At 37.2% G+C, this 15699-nt stretch overlaps 1 protein-coding gene across 6 annotated transcripts in view; it reads right to left on the reverse strand.

Annotated features, from left to right (window-relative positions):
• SUGCT (succinyl-CoA:glutarate-CoA transferase) overlaps positions 1-15699 on the reverse strand; it is a 714452-nt gene that overhangs the window by 15085 nt on the left and 683668 nt on the right. The gene's annotated exons all lie outside the window — the stretch shown is intronic.

The following is a 15699-nucleotide window of genomic DNA, read 5'->3' on the forward strand; positions in this document are numbered from 1 at the left end:
CCATAATCTTTGACCCACTTCTTCATGGTGCATCATTATTACTCATTTTATTATCACTAGTCATCATTCCTAAGATCAAAAATGATGTTTCCTCATGTTTATATACTACATAATAGTTATCACATGGTACCATTTAAAATAATAATAATAATAACAATAATAATAATAATAATAATAATAATAATACATATCTGTTGTGTATTCAGCATTTATATTTTATTGTTTCACTTTTTTAGTCCCATAATTAATGATTTTGAATGATGCTTTCAAAGTACCCTGACAACTGACTTTCATATTATTTCTGTTGCTATTCTTTCCTGTTCTCTTTCAAATTATTTGAAAATCATTTAACAGAGGTTGAAAAGGCCTAATTAGCATTGAAAATATGAAGTGTTGATTTTATCTTTATTATTTCACTATAAATATGAGCAGAGTCATTTTTATGCATGAACTAAACTGCTAAGTAGTAGGCTCTCTCTAGTAGGACTCTTCATACTTCCGAAGAATACAGCCTCAGTTTCCTCTTCTATGCCATGCAGAGCTGGCTCTCTTTAACCCATGCTAACTGGGAAGGCATCCTTGGTACACTGAACTTCACTATCTTTGGCTGGCTGAGCAACTGGTAAATGAAAATAAGGAAGAAAGTAAAAAAAGGACACAAACAAAAAAAATAAAGAAAGGAAGTGAACAGCATGAAAAGAAATAAAATTCAGTCAATGGTATGTTATTTAATTAATTTCTTTAATAAAGAAAATTATGTTACCAGTATATGATAATGGATTAGAAACGGTAAGTCGATTATTTGCCTCCATGGGTCCTTGGTCAGGTTTGAGTTTGCCAATTTTTAAGAGTAATTAAAACACTTTTAAGAGATAGTGCAAAGTTAAACCTCAGGTAAGTAGATCTCATCAATACAATCACATATTCTGAATAGTAAGTCCTAAGTACAAAGTGTTAAAATTCTTGGGTCTCAATGCTCAGGTGTTGCATTAAATATGAAGCGATGGCATAACCTTCTCTGAGAGCTTTGCTGACTCCCGAGGGGCCATCTGGCATTGTTGGGATCTTTAAGTTTGCAGCCTTATGCTGCCATTAGGAACTCTAACCCTTTGCTGCTTCCATCCTGGGTGGACACGACAGCCCTGGAAAGTTGTTTTCACTCACTTCCTCTTGGTGTGTTGTTGCTACACCTTAGATACACACATCCCAACTCTGTGGCAGGCTTTCTGTGTCCTGCCACTACTCCGTCTGAACTCAATCAAGGATTCACACCAAAGAACACACCAAACTACTCTGATCCAACGGGTATAACATAATTTGCCAACCTTTTATAAGTCAAAATATCTTGTACAATTCCATTCCTTATAAAACATTCATTACAATCTTATTTATGAAGAAATATGCCCAGAGAAACATAAACTTCTACCTCCATCTCAGTTCCTCCCAGAATCTCTTCATCCTCTCCTGCTCTTCCATTTTCCTAGCCTTTTCTCCACCTACCTCTCCACTTTCCAATCATGTACTACCTTAACATCAACCTATACTCAGGTAGTCATAGAATCAAACAAAGCATTTCCAACAGAGTAGAAAGAGATCTCCATCAGTGAAATGCTAATTTGCTTACTATACAACCAAAGGACCTTAATCTAATCAGAAACACCCATGTACAAAAGCGTGGCATGAATGCAGTGATCTTTCAATCCCAGTGCTGGAGACACCCAGGTCACTAGGACCCAGTGGCCGGTCAGCCTGGCCTTATCAGTGGGTTCCAAGTCCTAAAAATACTATCTTCAAAAACAAGGTAGGCTCCTGAGAATAATGTTGGTCCCTGAAGGTTGATCCCTGAACTCTACATGCATGTGGGAACAGACAAAATAAAAATGTAATAAATAGTTAAATAAGACTTGGTTGACATAACAATACATAGTTTATTAACAGGCAGGCAGTTCTTAAAAAGACTAAGCCAGAGAAAATTTGTCAAATAAGTCAACAGAAACTATTATTTGCCAACACAACTGACTTTTTAATTAACAAGGTAATAATTAAATAAGTAATATTCAAATTAGGTTCCCACATGAGACTTTACTTCTTACAAAAGAAAAATGTCCACCCATTGTAACAGGAATGGGTTATAAATTTAAGAGTCCTCCTCGAACTCTTACGTACTTTCTCTGAATGTTTTTGTAGCTTGTAATGAAAGGGCGTGCTACAATATAGTTTTTGTAAGCATCTATAAAAAGAGTTGGGTATATAGATAATTATTCCATTGTGAACTTGCTCCTCATTACTTCTTTAGCTTACATTTTCTAGAACCCAGAACCACCAGCCCAGGGATGATACCCTCCACAATGAGCTGGTGTCATCAATCACAATTAAGAAAATGCTGTTCAGGCTTGACTACAGCCTAGTCTCACGGAGGCATTTTTTTAAATTGAGGTTGTCTCAGCTCAGATGATTTTAGCTTGTGCCACCTGTCAAGTTGATGTAACTATGCAGCACACGCCATGGTCAAAAATAACTTGGGGGAGGAAAGGGCTTGTTTGGGTTAGTGGTTGTAGTCATGAAAAGAAATCAGGGTAGAAACTCAGCGCTGAAATCTGGAGGCCAGAACTGAAGCAGAAGCCATGGAAAGACACTCCTTACAGGCTTGCATATTGTGGTTTGCTCAGTCTGTTTTCTTATACTCAAAACCACCTGCCTAGAGAAGCACCACTCACAGTGGGCTGAGCTCTTCCACATCAATCATTGGCCTGTCTACAGTCCAAAATGATGGATGCACTTTCTCAACTCAAGTTCCTTCTTCCCTGATAATTCTAGCATATGTCAAGCTGACATAAAACTAAGGACCACAAAGATTTCCTTTGTTCTTTATTGTTGCAAACAGCTTACCCAAAGAAAGGTAGATGCCTCATTCCCTTCATAGTTATTAAAGTCTAAATAGAACGCTTCCTACACAGCTTGCCCAGACTTTAAAAACTTGGTATTTCAGAACTTTTCAAATAACAACTAAATCAAAATCTTTGGCAATTGGACGTATTTTGTGCAAGAATTTTAAAAAAAATATTGAGCTAGAAAATTAAATGAAACCAAAATATCAAATAATGCACAATGAGTTAGACTTCCAGGTCTGGCAAAACCAGAGTAACTCCATTTTGCCCAGAGACTCCATCTTACACTTAGATACATGGGACAGTAACAGTACTTGTGGGAATCCTTAGATGTAGAAAGGAAAGGTGACACTGCCAAGGGACACTAGGACTTGAGAATGACCACTGGGCAGGCTTCTTGTGGCTTTTGTTGTTGTTTCTAGGAGAACATAAAAACCTGTGAGCCAGAAGCATCTGGAGGCATTGACAACAAATGCCAAGAAAGGCCCATTCCTCTTATCCAGAATACAGGAAACAAAAAGACTCACAAATTTCTTTTGACAATACCTGACCTACTTGAGCCAAACACTAGTGGGAAAAATTCTACTTTCAGGGCCAAGCAATTCTAGTTGGGTCAAGAAGTCTGAATAATGTCTGAAGTTTCATAATATTCAAATATATAATAATATTCTGAATACAACTAAAACTCCTCATCCAGGAAAATCACATCTTAAGTGAGAAAAGACAGCCCATGGGTAGCACTGCAAAACCAATACTGAAACTATGTGACAAAGATTTTTTCAATCAACCATCATAAAAAAAATGCTTTGTAATTTTGTAAATTAATTCTCTTGAAACAAATGGAAAATCAGAGATTATTAGCCAAAATAATAAAGTCACCAAGTGATAATTATCAAACCACAAATACGACAACCAGTAAAATACTCCAACCTCCACAAACACATTGAGGGCTCAGCAAGAGTTGAAAATGATGCAGCTTGAAATCAGGAACAGTAATTCTGCAAGCAGTCTTTTTTTTTTTTTTTTTTTTTTTTTTTTGCCCGTCCTCCCCAAGAATGCCTTCACTAACAGGAGTCTTTCTTAGTTCTGTATGAATTTTAGGATTTTTTTTCTATTTCTCTGAAAAATGTCACAGAAATTTTGAGTAGAATTGTATTGACTCTGTAAATTGTGTTTGGTAAAATGGTCATCTTTAAAGTATGAACATGGAACATCTTTCCATCTTCTGGTGTCTTTTTCAATCTCTTCAGGAAATTTAGTGTTTTCTATTTTGGTGTTAAAATATTAATGATGAGAGATGGAAGATGGATCAAGGGCAATAAAGGTTATTAAAAATCTACTGGAATGTATTATATAAAGTTCACTTAAAATTTATAGAATATATATGACATAAGTCATAAAGTTATGCCATTTGAGGGTGAAATACAAGTCCAAAGAGCCATAGATTATCTGTCCAAAACCCACAAGAGTTTTCTCTTCACGTTATTAGTCAGGGTCCTCCAGGGACTTCCAAAACTCTATATAGGCTATTGCCATTGCCCTAGAAGACAAAAGTTTATTGTAGAAGACTCTATAAGTTTTCCAAAAGTGACTTCGAAGACTTGAGATGGATCAATGAAGAAAAATAAGTAAAAGTTCTATCCAACTCTGGAGCCTATGAACTAAGCAGTGTCCAGCCTGGCAAGATATCTCAAAGAGTACAATAGCGGCCAGTATCTTGGCAGTAACCAACAGACATCCTATTGTACTCATGGCACACCTAAAAGGAGAGAATTCACACCTGATACCTTAAATCTAGCCAACTATGATTGTGGACCCTAGAAGAGAATATTTAGATATACAACTGATAATTCTCTAAACCAGTATAATTCCCAAATACATTCTAAATACCTACCCTTACTCTCATAGTAAGCACTGCTTTCTCATCAAAGAAGCTTCTTTCGACAGCAGGTGGAGGCTATGACAAAAATCCACAATTGCTCAAGATGAAGAAAACAATTACCAGTGGAGTGCCCATCCCAAATTGACACATTTACAGGAAAATTCCTACACATAAACCTCAGAGAAAATCATGGAAGAGGAGGCGAAGCATCAGAATGTCTGCTATGTGATAGTGCCTTCTATGTTTGACAAAGAGTTGCACTCATGAAATATCAACAATATTGTCAGCTAAACAAGACCTGTCCTATGACAAAACCAGATGCAATATGGATGGAGCGATGGGGGAATCTCACAAGGCCCACCCCTAAATGCAGAGCTATAGGCAATTAATGGCTAATTGAGGGAGAATCAGTTTTCTCCAGAAATAAGCCCACTGGTAGAAAATATAATCCCAAATGATCAGCCATGAGCATTGGAGAAATTCTAAGTTTACTCAGCAGGTTGTATTTAGACATGCAAATATGTATATTCATATAGGTTTCTTTGATTTTTTTTATAAAAAGGAGAGATTCTGATTTTGAGAGGGAACAAATAGAGTACACAGGAGAAGTTGAAAAGGGGAAAAAGTAGGGATGACAATAATGTAAATATAGTATTTATATATATTTTAAAGTATATTCAAATTTAGTACTATAGAAATATATATTGGACAAGCCAAAGGTAAAGATTAATGAAGATAAAAAATCTAGGAGAAATCTATCAAATTTATTAATATAACGTAGAAACTGCTGGAAAAAAGTCTAGAGAAGACTTGTGAGTATCTAGGATAACAGCAACAAAGTTATCTGCTTTAGTTTCTATCAATTAAATCTGTTCTTAACAGTTTCATGAAAAAGTGCAATGGATTTTGATTATTTTTACAGGACATTTTTTTCTTTTCTTTCCCACTACGTCAGCTCTGTTCACTCTCTACAAACACCTTTTTACATTTTTGTTTTCTTGTTCTATGTGGCCCACTTTGTTTAATTGGGGCCAACTATGTGCTTCTGGGTTTGGAACTGTCCATGAGAACCCAACAGGTTCATCAATGTGTACACACTGAAGCCACTGAATCCTTCTTCCAGAATCTAGCATTTCCCACTAGTTCAGCCCATCCCTGTCTCTGATCCACAGCTGATGGTTTAGAGCCAATCTTGAGCAGGTACACCCATTACAGGTAACCACAGCTGCTTTCAAACCCTGACTACAACAGTTGTGTCCTGCCCAGATGCAGCCCTTCTTCCTATCTCTGAGCTCTTCCATTCCTTCCACCTCCTTTTGCATGCTGTTCCTTCAGTTTTAGGAGAAGATAGAATTGTCTTGGTCAGGGGTAAGCATTCAACTGTCACTTTTTATCAGCATTTTGAAGAACCATGGATTTCTGCATTTACCACTGTTCATTTCAAAGACAGCCTTCTCCAATGATAGCTAGAGTAGCATTTGTCTATCAATATAAATATGGATATTTTTACGGAAGTTTTACACCATGACAACTTAAGCAAACAGGACAATAATTTCTCATTTATATGATTTCTTTAGCCATGTCATTTTTTACTTGTTTGTTATTTATTTATTGTTTTAAATCAGATTTACAGTATTAAATATATATTCCCTCCTATGAAGTTGGGGAGAAAACTAGCATACCATATCACTGGAGTATCAGAAGATGAAGAGCTGGAGAGTGGATATTAAAAAGTTATGGTTGAGAAGTTCCTGAAATGTGGTAAAAAAAAAAATGTAAGTGTACTGACATAACAAGTAAATAAACTTCAAATGTGATCAATCTAAAGAAACAAGACTCATAATTAACACTGAAAGCAAACAAAGTCTTTGAAGGCAATGGAGTAAAAAGCATCATTTACCCAGTGAGAATTAAAGAATTTGAATAGTGTCAGTTCTTACAGAAACCTTGGAAAGCAGAAGAAGCATCACGTTATAAAACAGGAGATGAGGGAGATGTACAGAGGGTCAGGAAATTGAACAGAGGTTTGTAGCAGTGGGGGATGGAGAACTGTGGGTAACAACTAGAAAGTCCCAGATGCTAGGAAAACAAGAGCTTCCCAGGGCCCCATGGGGATGGCATTAGCTGAAATACTCCACAAAGGAGAGAGAACCTGTAGAGACCATATTCAGAGGTTAGGCATGGTCCCCAGTTTGAGGGATGGGGCCACCCACCCATCTCCAAAATCTTAACCCAAAATTTCTCCTGTCTAAAGGAAATACAGCGACAAAGAGTGGAGCAGAGACTGAAGGAGTGCCCAACCTGGGGATCCATCCCATATGCAGCCACCAAACACAGACACTATTAATGATGCCAAGAAGTGCTTGCTGACAGGCCAGATATAGCTGTCTTCTGAGAGGCTCTGCCAGAGCCTGACCAAAACAGATGTGGATGCTCAAAGCCAACCATCAATGAAGGAGTTAGGGGAAGGACTGAAGGAGCTGAAGGGGCCTTATCTGGCATCAATGGGAGGGGAGGCCCTTTGTCCTGTGAAGGCTTGAGGACCCAGTGTAGAGGAATGCTTGGGCAGTGAGGCTGGAGCATGTGGGTGGGTGGGTAGCAACCTCAAAGAAGCAGGTAAGGGGGGGAGAGGATAGGGGATTTGCAGAGAGGAAAACAGGTAAGGGGATAACATTTGAAATGTAAATAGATAAAATCCAATTTTTAAAACGATTATTTTTTAAAAAGTGCTAAAATAGGAGAGTGAGATTTCCCAGGAGATAAAGAACTTGTCTTCAAGCCAACAAACCTGATCTGAATACCAAGAACCCACAAAGGACAAGAAAAGTTCACTCTTATAGGTTGTCCTCTGACCTTGAAAAATGAAAGGTTATCACAAAGGATAAAAAATATGCTGCCCTGAAAAAACAACATAATTTGAGTTTAATAAGTAACATAAAATGAAAGGCCAAAATTGTGATATCATGTAAAAACTAATTGATACAAATAAAGTAGCTATAATGTATGTGTGAGAAATAAAAATAACAAGAGATAGAAGAGATACTTTATAATGATAAAGTGATTGAATGGGGATAATTACATGCCCATACACGACAATAGAGATTCAAATAACAAAAAAGCAAAATCCAAAATCCAAGAGAGCAAATGGAGGAGGGCCAAACTAGAGTTACAGGCTTCCACAATTTACCTTGCAAATGATAGAATTACTAACTGGAACCCAGCATGGGATAAAAGAAAGGAGCAGCAAATTTACCCAAAAGAGCAGAAGAGAGGGAAAGGTTTCCTTCTAAAACTCATCGAATGTAATCACATCCTAGATCACAAAACAGACTCCCACAAGTTTGAATGAACTCAAATCTGCACAAAGTTTGATACCATTGTTGCCTGACTCCTGCTGCATTTGCTCACTTTTCCTCTTGTCGTTTTCTGCATGTGAACAACCTTATAGGAAAGGTTGTATTTGACTTGTTTTGGTCCCAACACAATTTCAGGACACACAGACCCCAGCCTTTATTGCACAGAACACTGTATCCCATCCCTTATTCCTTTGCAACCATCTACACCTGTACCAGTTTCCTGGGTACGGCCCTACACCAGAAGTTTTCTAATGGTTCTATGGTCTTAAATTCTAATGTATTGAGAAATTTAGACTCCTCAAGATCTCTGTTTGAAATATATTCCAGCAGCTATTGCAGAATTAGGGATAGAGGGCACTTCCTCAATGTGACAAAAAAATTAAGAAAACAAACATAGTTGTAAAAACCAACCAGAAACGGCACTACTCATCTTTAAAAAAAAAAAAAAGAAAGAAAGAAATTCCCTCTAAGACTAGGAGCAAAGCAGGGTTACCCTTGTCCATCATCATTATAATAGAAGGAATTATATATTCTAGTATAAAAGCTTAAGCAAGAAAAAAAAATAAAAATGATGACAATTGGGGGGAAGAATCCAGCCACACCCATTTGTAGAAGACATAATTATCTGTAGAAAGATTTAATCAGGAAAATCACATAGACAAATCCAAATTGAGAGGGTGGGCAAGGAATGATTCTGGATCTAAAAGAAACATGAAAAAGTAGTCAAATTTCTACATATTAAGAAGGAAAATGAGGGAACTGAAATCCAAAACACATTCCCAATTGTTCTGTGGAAACTGAAATGGGCTTATGAGATTATGCTAACATTACAAAATGCTGAGGAGAGACAAATCAAGTAGAAGAAATAGACTATATTATCTACCTAATTTCAAAGATCTACCTATTAAAGGAGCTATTTTTTTTCTCAAATTGGCATATTTACAATAGACAACATGAAGAATTCCTGTACTGAAACTAAACTACACCCTGGACACGATGGTTACCCATTTGATTAAATTTCATAGTACCAAACATGCAAATTCAAATCAAATAACTGGAGAAATATACTTAAAGTCGCTATATTACATTGTATTATAGTGATGTCAGATTTTCCTGTTAAGAAAACCCAGGCAATTCTTATTACTCTTGCTTATAATGCAATGCAAATCTACAATTATACCAGACTAAAAGCACTTTAAGAACCATAAAGAGAAGATATAAATACCAGTAATATCTGATGCTTGATTAAAGTTGGCTATTTCTTATTGCCAAGTCTGCTATTTATTCCTCTTGTTCCTATGGTAGAATGGCTGACACAAGGGAAAGATGGATTCCAGCTCAATTTGCAGAGCACTGAAATCCATCAAGGAAAGGACTAAGCACCACAGGACCAGGCCCAGCATCTGGGACTCAGAAGGACATCAAGTCCACTCTAACAAGTATGGACAGCTCTTTCTAGTCAGGGACAAAATTTTTGGTAGACACAGTATTCCTTTCTCTTGGACTGGTTTCATATACTATCTCTAGCCTTACTTAGATGATGTTCCATAGTTCTCAAACACTTTCCTGATGCCTCTATTTCAAGTAAGGCTTCACCTTCTCAATTTTATTTATTTATTTATTTTTGCTTTTTGAGATAGAGTGTCTCTGTGTAGCCATAGTTGTCCTGGGACTCACTCTGTTCACTAAACCAACCCCAAACTCACCGAGATCTGCCTACCTCCGCCTGGTATTAAAGGCACACACCACCACTGTCTGGCATCCTTCTCGACTTTTTACAATGGTTTCATAGAGCTTCCTTGCTGAAAATGAAATTCTGGCACATAATGATTAATCTCTGTTGCCACATAGAACCGTGGTTCTTGATCTTGTAGCTCTTCAGCTTTGCATGTATGCAAAACATCATAAACAATCTCCTGAACTTATGGGAGCTTGAGAAGTCATTTACCTCTTCTCTACCACTGCCGGGGTGGATTCTACATAGCTTAGTGGCTACATCTGGGAACAAACCTCCCTGGCAAACATTTTAGAGGAAAATCCTTTTGATGGTGCTCAAAGTTTAGGCTTTGTTCTCTCAAATGAATTTGGGGTTACAAGCTGTAGCACCAGAGGGGAATTTTCTTACTTGTGCTGTGCAGAATTTGTGGGTTTTACTTGGTGGCACTAATCTCTAACAATTTCAGCTTCTATCTCCATACCTAACACGTATACAAGGGCTTCATAATGAATCTGTGAAGACTCACATCAGGCTAGGTCCTACTCTAAAGAACTAAAGAACCAGACTTTGTTTCATATTTTCTTAATTTATATTTTTTACATATTTACATTTTTTAAAATTTTTTTAAGGTGAATTTAAGGAGCAGTAAACATTCAATGGAAAAAGGACAGCCTATTCAACAATTGGTGCTGGTCCAACTGGCACTCAGCATGCAAAAGAATGAAAATAGACCCGTTCTTATCTCCTTGTACAAAGCTCAAGTGTAAGTGGATCAAACATCTCCACATTAAACCAGATACACTGAAACTATTAGATGAGAAAGTAGGGAAAACCTTAGAACACATAGGTACAGGAGAAAATTTCCTGAACAAAACACCAATGGCTCAAGCTCTAAGGTCAAAGATTAACAAATGGGACTTAATGAGATTGCAAAGTTTCTGTAAAGCTAAAGACATCGTCAAGAAAACAAAACGGCAACCAACAGAATGGGAAAAGATCTTTACCAACACCACATCAGATAGAGGCCTAATATCCAAGGTGTACAAGGAACTCAAAAAGCTAGACACCAGAGAATCAAATAACCCTATTAAAAAATGGGGTACAGAGCTAAACAAAACGTTTTCAGTTGAGGAACACCGAATGGCCGAGAAACATCTGAGGAAGGGCTCCACATCCTTAGCCATCAGGGAAATGCAAATCAAAACAACCCTGAGATTCCACCTCACACCAGTCAGATTGGCCAAGATCCAAAACTCAGATGACAGCAGATGCTGGCGAGGCTGCGGAGAAAGAGGAACACTTCTCCACTGTTGGTGGGGTTGCAAGCTAATACAACCACTCTGGAAATCTGTCTGGCGATACCTCAGAAAATTGGATATAGTACTACCTGAAGACCCAGCTATTTCACTTCTGGGCATACACCCCAGAGACACTTTAATACACAACAAAGATATATGCACCACAATGTTCATAGCGGCTCTATTTATAATAGCCAGAAGCTGGAAGGAACCCAGATGTCCTTCAGAAGATGAATGGATACAAAAATTGTGGTACATATACACAATGGAATACTACTCAGCCACCAGAAACAATGACTTAACCAAATTCTTAAGAAAATGGCTGCATCTAGAGATCATCCTGAGTGAGATAACCCAGTCACAAAAGAACAGACACAATATGCAGTCACTGATAGTGGGATGCTAACCCCAGAGGCTTGCACTCCCCCAGAAACAACTCACAGACTGTATGAAGTCCAAGAAATAAAGAAAACAAAAAAATATACATATATTTACAAACAAAAAATATATATATATAAGACAATGGAAGTATTTTCCTAATCACAGCACACAAATCTATGGTAGGCACATAAGGTATGTTCTATATTGAAATGTATTCTCAAAACCTGGGAAGAGAGGTGGGTGTTATTGAGAGGAAGACATCAGCAAGAGTTACTTTCTGTAATCAATCATTAAATGTGGAGAATTTTTGAATAGGATTTTTAACAGATGCCATTTGATACGTAGTTTGAACACATCAGGAGCTGCATTAATGATGTAAGTGGAAAGAAGCTCAAACAGATAAGTTAAGGGTGCATATTCTATAATGAGGACACCAGGGTTTCATTCTATCACCCATTGCTTTCACAGTCTGGATAAATCTAGAACAGATAAGAGACCAAAGTCCAGAGCTGCCCACAGGATTAAGGAGTCATCAGTATTTTCAACCATACTATCTTTCAGCTTTGTATGAATTTTTAGGTTAACACCAAATCAAGTTTAATTGGGTTGAAGTCCTTAGATGGACTAGCACATTTCTAGGTCTGGAAAGCCACATGTGGCTAGTGGCTGTCCTAGGCAGTATAAAATGCATTCCATCATCTTGTCCCAGCACTAGACAACTCATAGGCTTGCCACATGCTCATTTTGCCTGGGCATCCAGCTATGCCTGAATATCCTTCCCTGTAATAAATAACTCAATTTCTTTGATCTTTTCATCTTAAGACAATAGCTCTTTAGAGCTATTTCATGACTTCAAATTATTGGTTATTCTTGTGCTTGTTCACTGACGAATTCCAGTCTGGATTCCAGTGTGTCTCATTGTTAATGATTTAATCTTGGTGCCAAAATTAAGATCCATGTACTGTGTGCTCATATCACATATGATTTATCCTCTTCCTTAAGCTATGTATTAAATCTCTATTTTTATAGAAAAATTTCTAAGGTGTCTTTAATAAACATACCAGTTTATTTGCAATAATGTTTTAACCAAAATCCTCTAATCTGGCTAATATGGCCCACTGTATCATCTAATTGAAGCATTTGATATTATAACTATGATAAAGTCTCTATGAAATGGTCCACTGACATGCTTTTGGACACTTCCACACTTCCCACCAACCCTGTTGATTCTGTATTAGATGAGAAAATGTAGCCTCCCATATCTTTTTTCATGTAACTGATAAAATTCTAGCAAAGATGATCAACCATATAGTGGTGATTTGAATATGCTTAGCTCAGGGAGTGGCACTATTAAGGGTTATGGCCTTGATGGAGAAAGGGTGTCACTTTGGGTGGGCTTTGTGATCTTCCTCCTAGCTGTCTGAGGATGCAAGTCTTCTCCTGTTTGCCTTCAAAACAAGATGTAGAACTCAGCGCCCCTACTGCCATGCCTACCTAGATGCTACCATGCTTGCCTCCATGATGATAATGGACTGAACCTATGAACCTGTAAGCCAGTCCCGATGAAATGTTGTCCTTTGTATGAGTTGCCTTGGTCATGGTGTCTCTTCACAGCAATAGAAACCCTAACTAAGATGCAAATTTCCTTTAAAATTTCTTGCACATACTGACACTTAGTTTAAAACCAGCAAGGTATGGATCCAATTATCCATATGCCAGCCCAAGATTCCTGTGCTGAATTCCTTACTTCTCTGTTTTTAACATAGAGACATACCCATGAATCTCAATTTTATTGAATTTTCTAAATTATACTTCATCTTTCCCAGAAAATTAAAAAGCAGTGATTAAAACAAACAAAAAACCAAATCAAAACAAAATGAAACAAAACACCACCATCACTATCATCACCACCACTACCGCCAACAACAACAACAACAACAACAACAAAAAACACAAGAAGATTGTACACCACAAACAAGAATTTATGCATATAGAAGACACTAGGCAATTAAAGTTTTAGTCCCCCAAAGTGGGCAGTTTTAGCATCTTATAAATGAAACAACACTGAGATTTACAGTGGTTTGATTGCCAAATAATAGAAAAGGGTGGAGTCTTGCCTCACTGAATTATGAGTGGGGTTTGCCATAGTCCTTCACCTAGTGAGAAACTCTTTGCAATATTTGTAGGAGAAAAAATTCAAAACTCCAGATGCTGTCTCTAGTACCATCCAGCTGGGATGCTTCAGACCCAGGTCTCATATGGACTCTTTCAGGCCAGAAACAAATGAAAGTTTGTAGCACCTGACCTCAGATCAGGTGACTATTCATTAGTGAGGAGCATGAGCAACATCCTGTAAAGGAAATGTTCTAGAGAAATATTCATAATTATTCTTAATGTTTCTTCCGACTTGAAAATGTTTTGTAGGGATGATTTCAGTTTTAAAAATACAATGCAATGTAGTCTAGCAGTATCAAACAGGATATCTGGGAAATTAGGAAGTTCATGTCCCAGGACAAGTTAAAATGACAAAGCAAAAAGTCATCTGTCTTCTCCTCCAAGGAAGAGTTATAACAGTATGTTAAGTCAGCATTTATTTTCCATGTAAGGAACTTTTTACACCACAGAGGATCTGTCTCTGGGTTGTTAGTACTTCTTTTGGTGTTTTAAGTCCTATTTAAAAGAAAATATCAAAATGTGGCTGTTTCATTTTGAGTTTGGATAAAGATTATCTCTGTTTCCAAAAATTTGCAACTAAATTAAAATACATTGCATCATCAGGAGAGTTTCCTTTGTAAACTTTTATCACTATTACTATTACTACCATTATTATTGCTATTATATTACTGGTTTATGAACAATAATACATGTAGTTGTGTACATTGCAGTAGAGTATAAAATTCCATCTTTTTATGGGTTCTGGGGAGCAAACTCAGGTTTCTAGGCTTGTATACAAGTTCTTCTTATACACTAAGCCATCTCAGCAGCCTTATAATTGGGAGAACTTCCCAAAGTATTTGTTGTATTTCTTTCCAATGGGACAACAAAAGAGAAAAGTAAATTCTTCTAGTAGGAGACACTATACCAGGATCAGGGATGATGGGTAATGAGGGAATTGAATATATGACTAGTTAGCAAACATGGACTAACAGAAGTAAGTGTTCTGGATTGGTGGATTCTATTTTAGATAGTCCTTTGTTACTAGAAGTAGCTTTTGTCTTTGAGTGAAGATATAGAATTTGTAATTTTCACTAGCGTAGCTGTTGGTGTTGGTTTTTAGAGAACATGTGGTCAATTGTGTAGTTCTAACATAACTAACTTGGGCCTCATGTCAGCGAGAGGCAGAATATTTTGACTAATATATCACACTTGAAGCACACACTGCTCCATGAAATGAGGAGTAATTTTGAATTGATATTAAATATTTAAGACATATTTAATATCAATAGTTACCTAATGATATTTCCTGATACTTCTCTCAAGTCTGTTTTGCCATAGATAAAGGGATATCCTTGGAGACACCCACACCACTACATGTGGGGACTTTTGTAAGGTATAGTAAGTAACTTATCAGCCATATTGCTTAACTTTAATGACTTCTCATTACTAAGTACTGAGTTCAACATTTGTTGTTCCCCTGAAACCAGAATGACTTCTACATGTACCTTCATCACAGTCATACCAGAGTACCCACAGGACAGTCCCAGGGACTCCCTCCAGCTCTTCATGACAATGAAATTCATGCATGATTCATTCTTTTACTGGCCCCATGACCTTAAAATTATATAATGAGCTGTGTTGACACTGGGCTGAATTAAGTACAGTAGGGAGACTCTTGTATACAGAGAAATAGAAACTGGAGGTAAAGAATTTGCTCTTGGTTTCCTCATTTGGAACAGAAACAGTTTTTCCCCAGAATCCATGTGAATTCTAGGAATTTGAAGATTATCTGATAGTATCATATTTGGACATCTGCATTGTACAAGGTTTCTTCTTGCCCCTAAGACCGTATCTATCACTAATAATATTGTTTCTATGGGGAAGTATATTTAAAGTTTCACATGACAATGTTCCAAAAAATTCTAAGAAACAAACCTATCTGTGAGTGGGGCATCCACTGTCTTCCAGCACAAATTGTTCCCAGGCTTGCTCTCTCTGACCTAACCTGCTCTTCTATATC

Source organism: Micromys minutus, assembly GCF_963924665.1.
Source record: "Micromys minutus genome assembly, chromosome: 6".
NCBI lineage: Eukaryota > Metazoa > Chordata > Mammalia > Rodentia > Muridae > Micromys > Micromys minutus.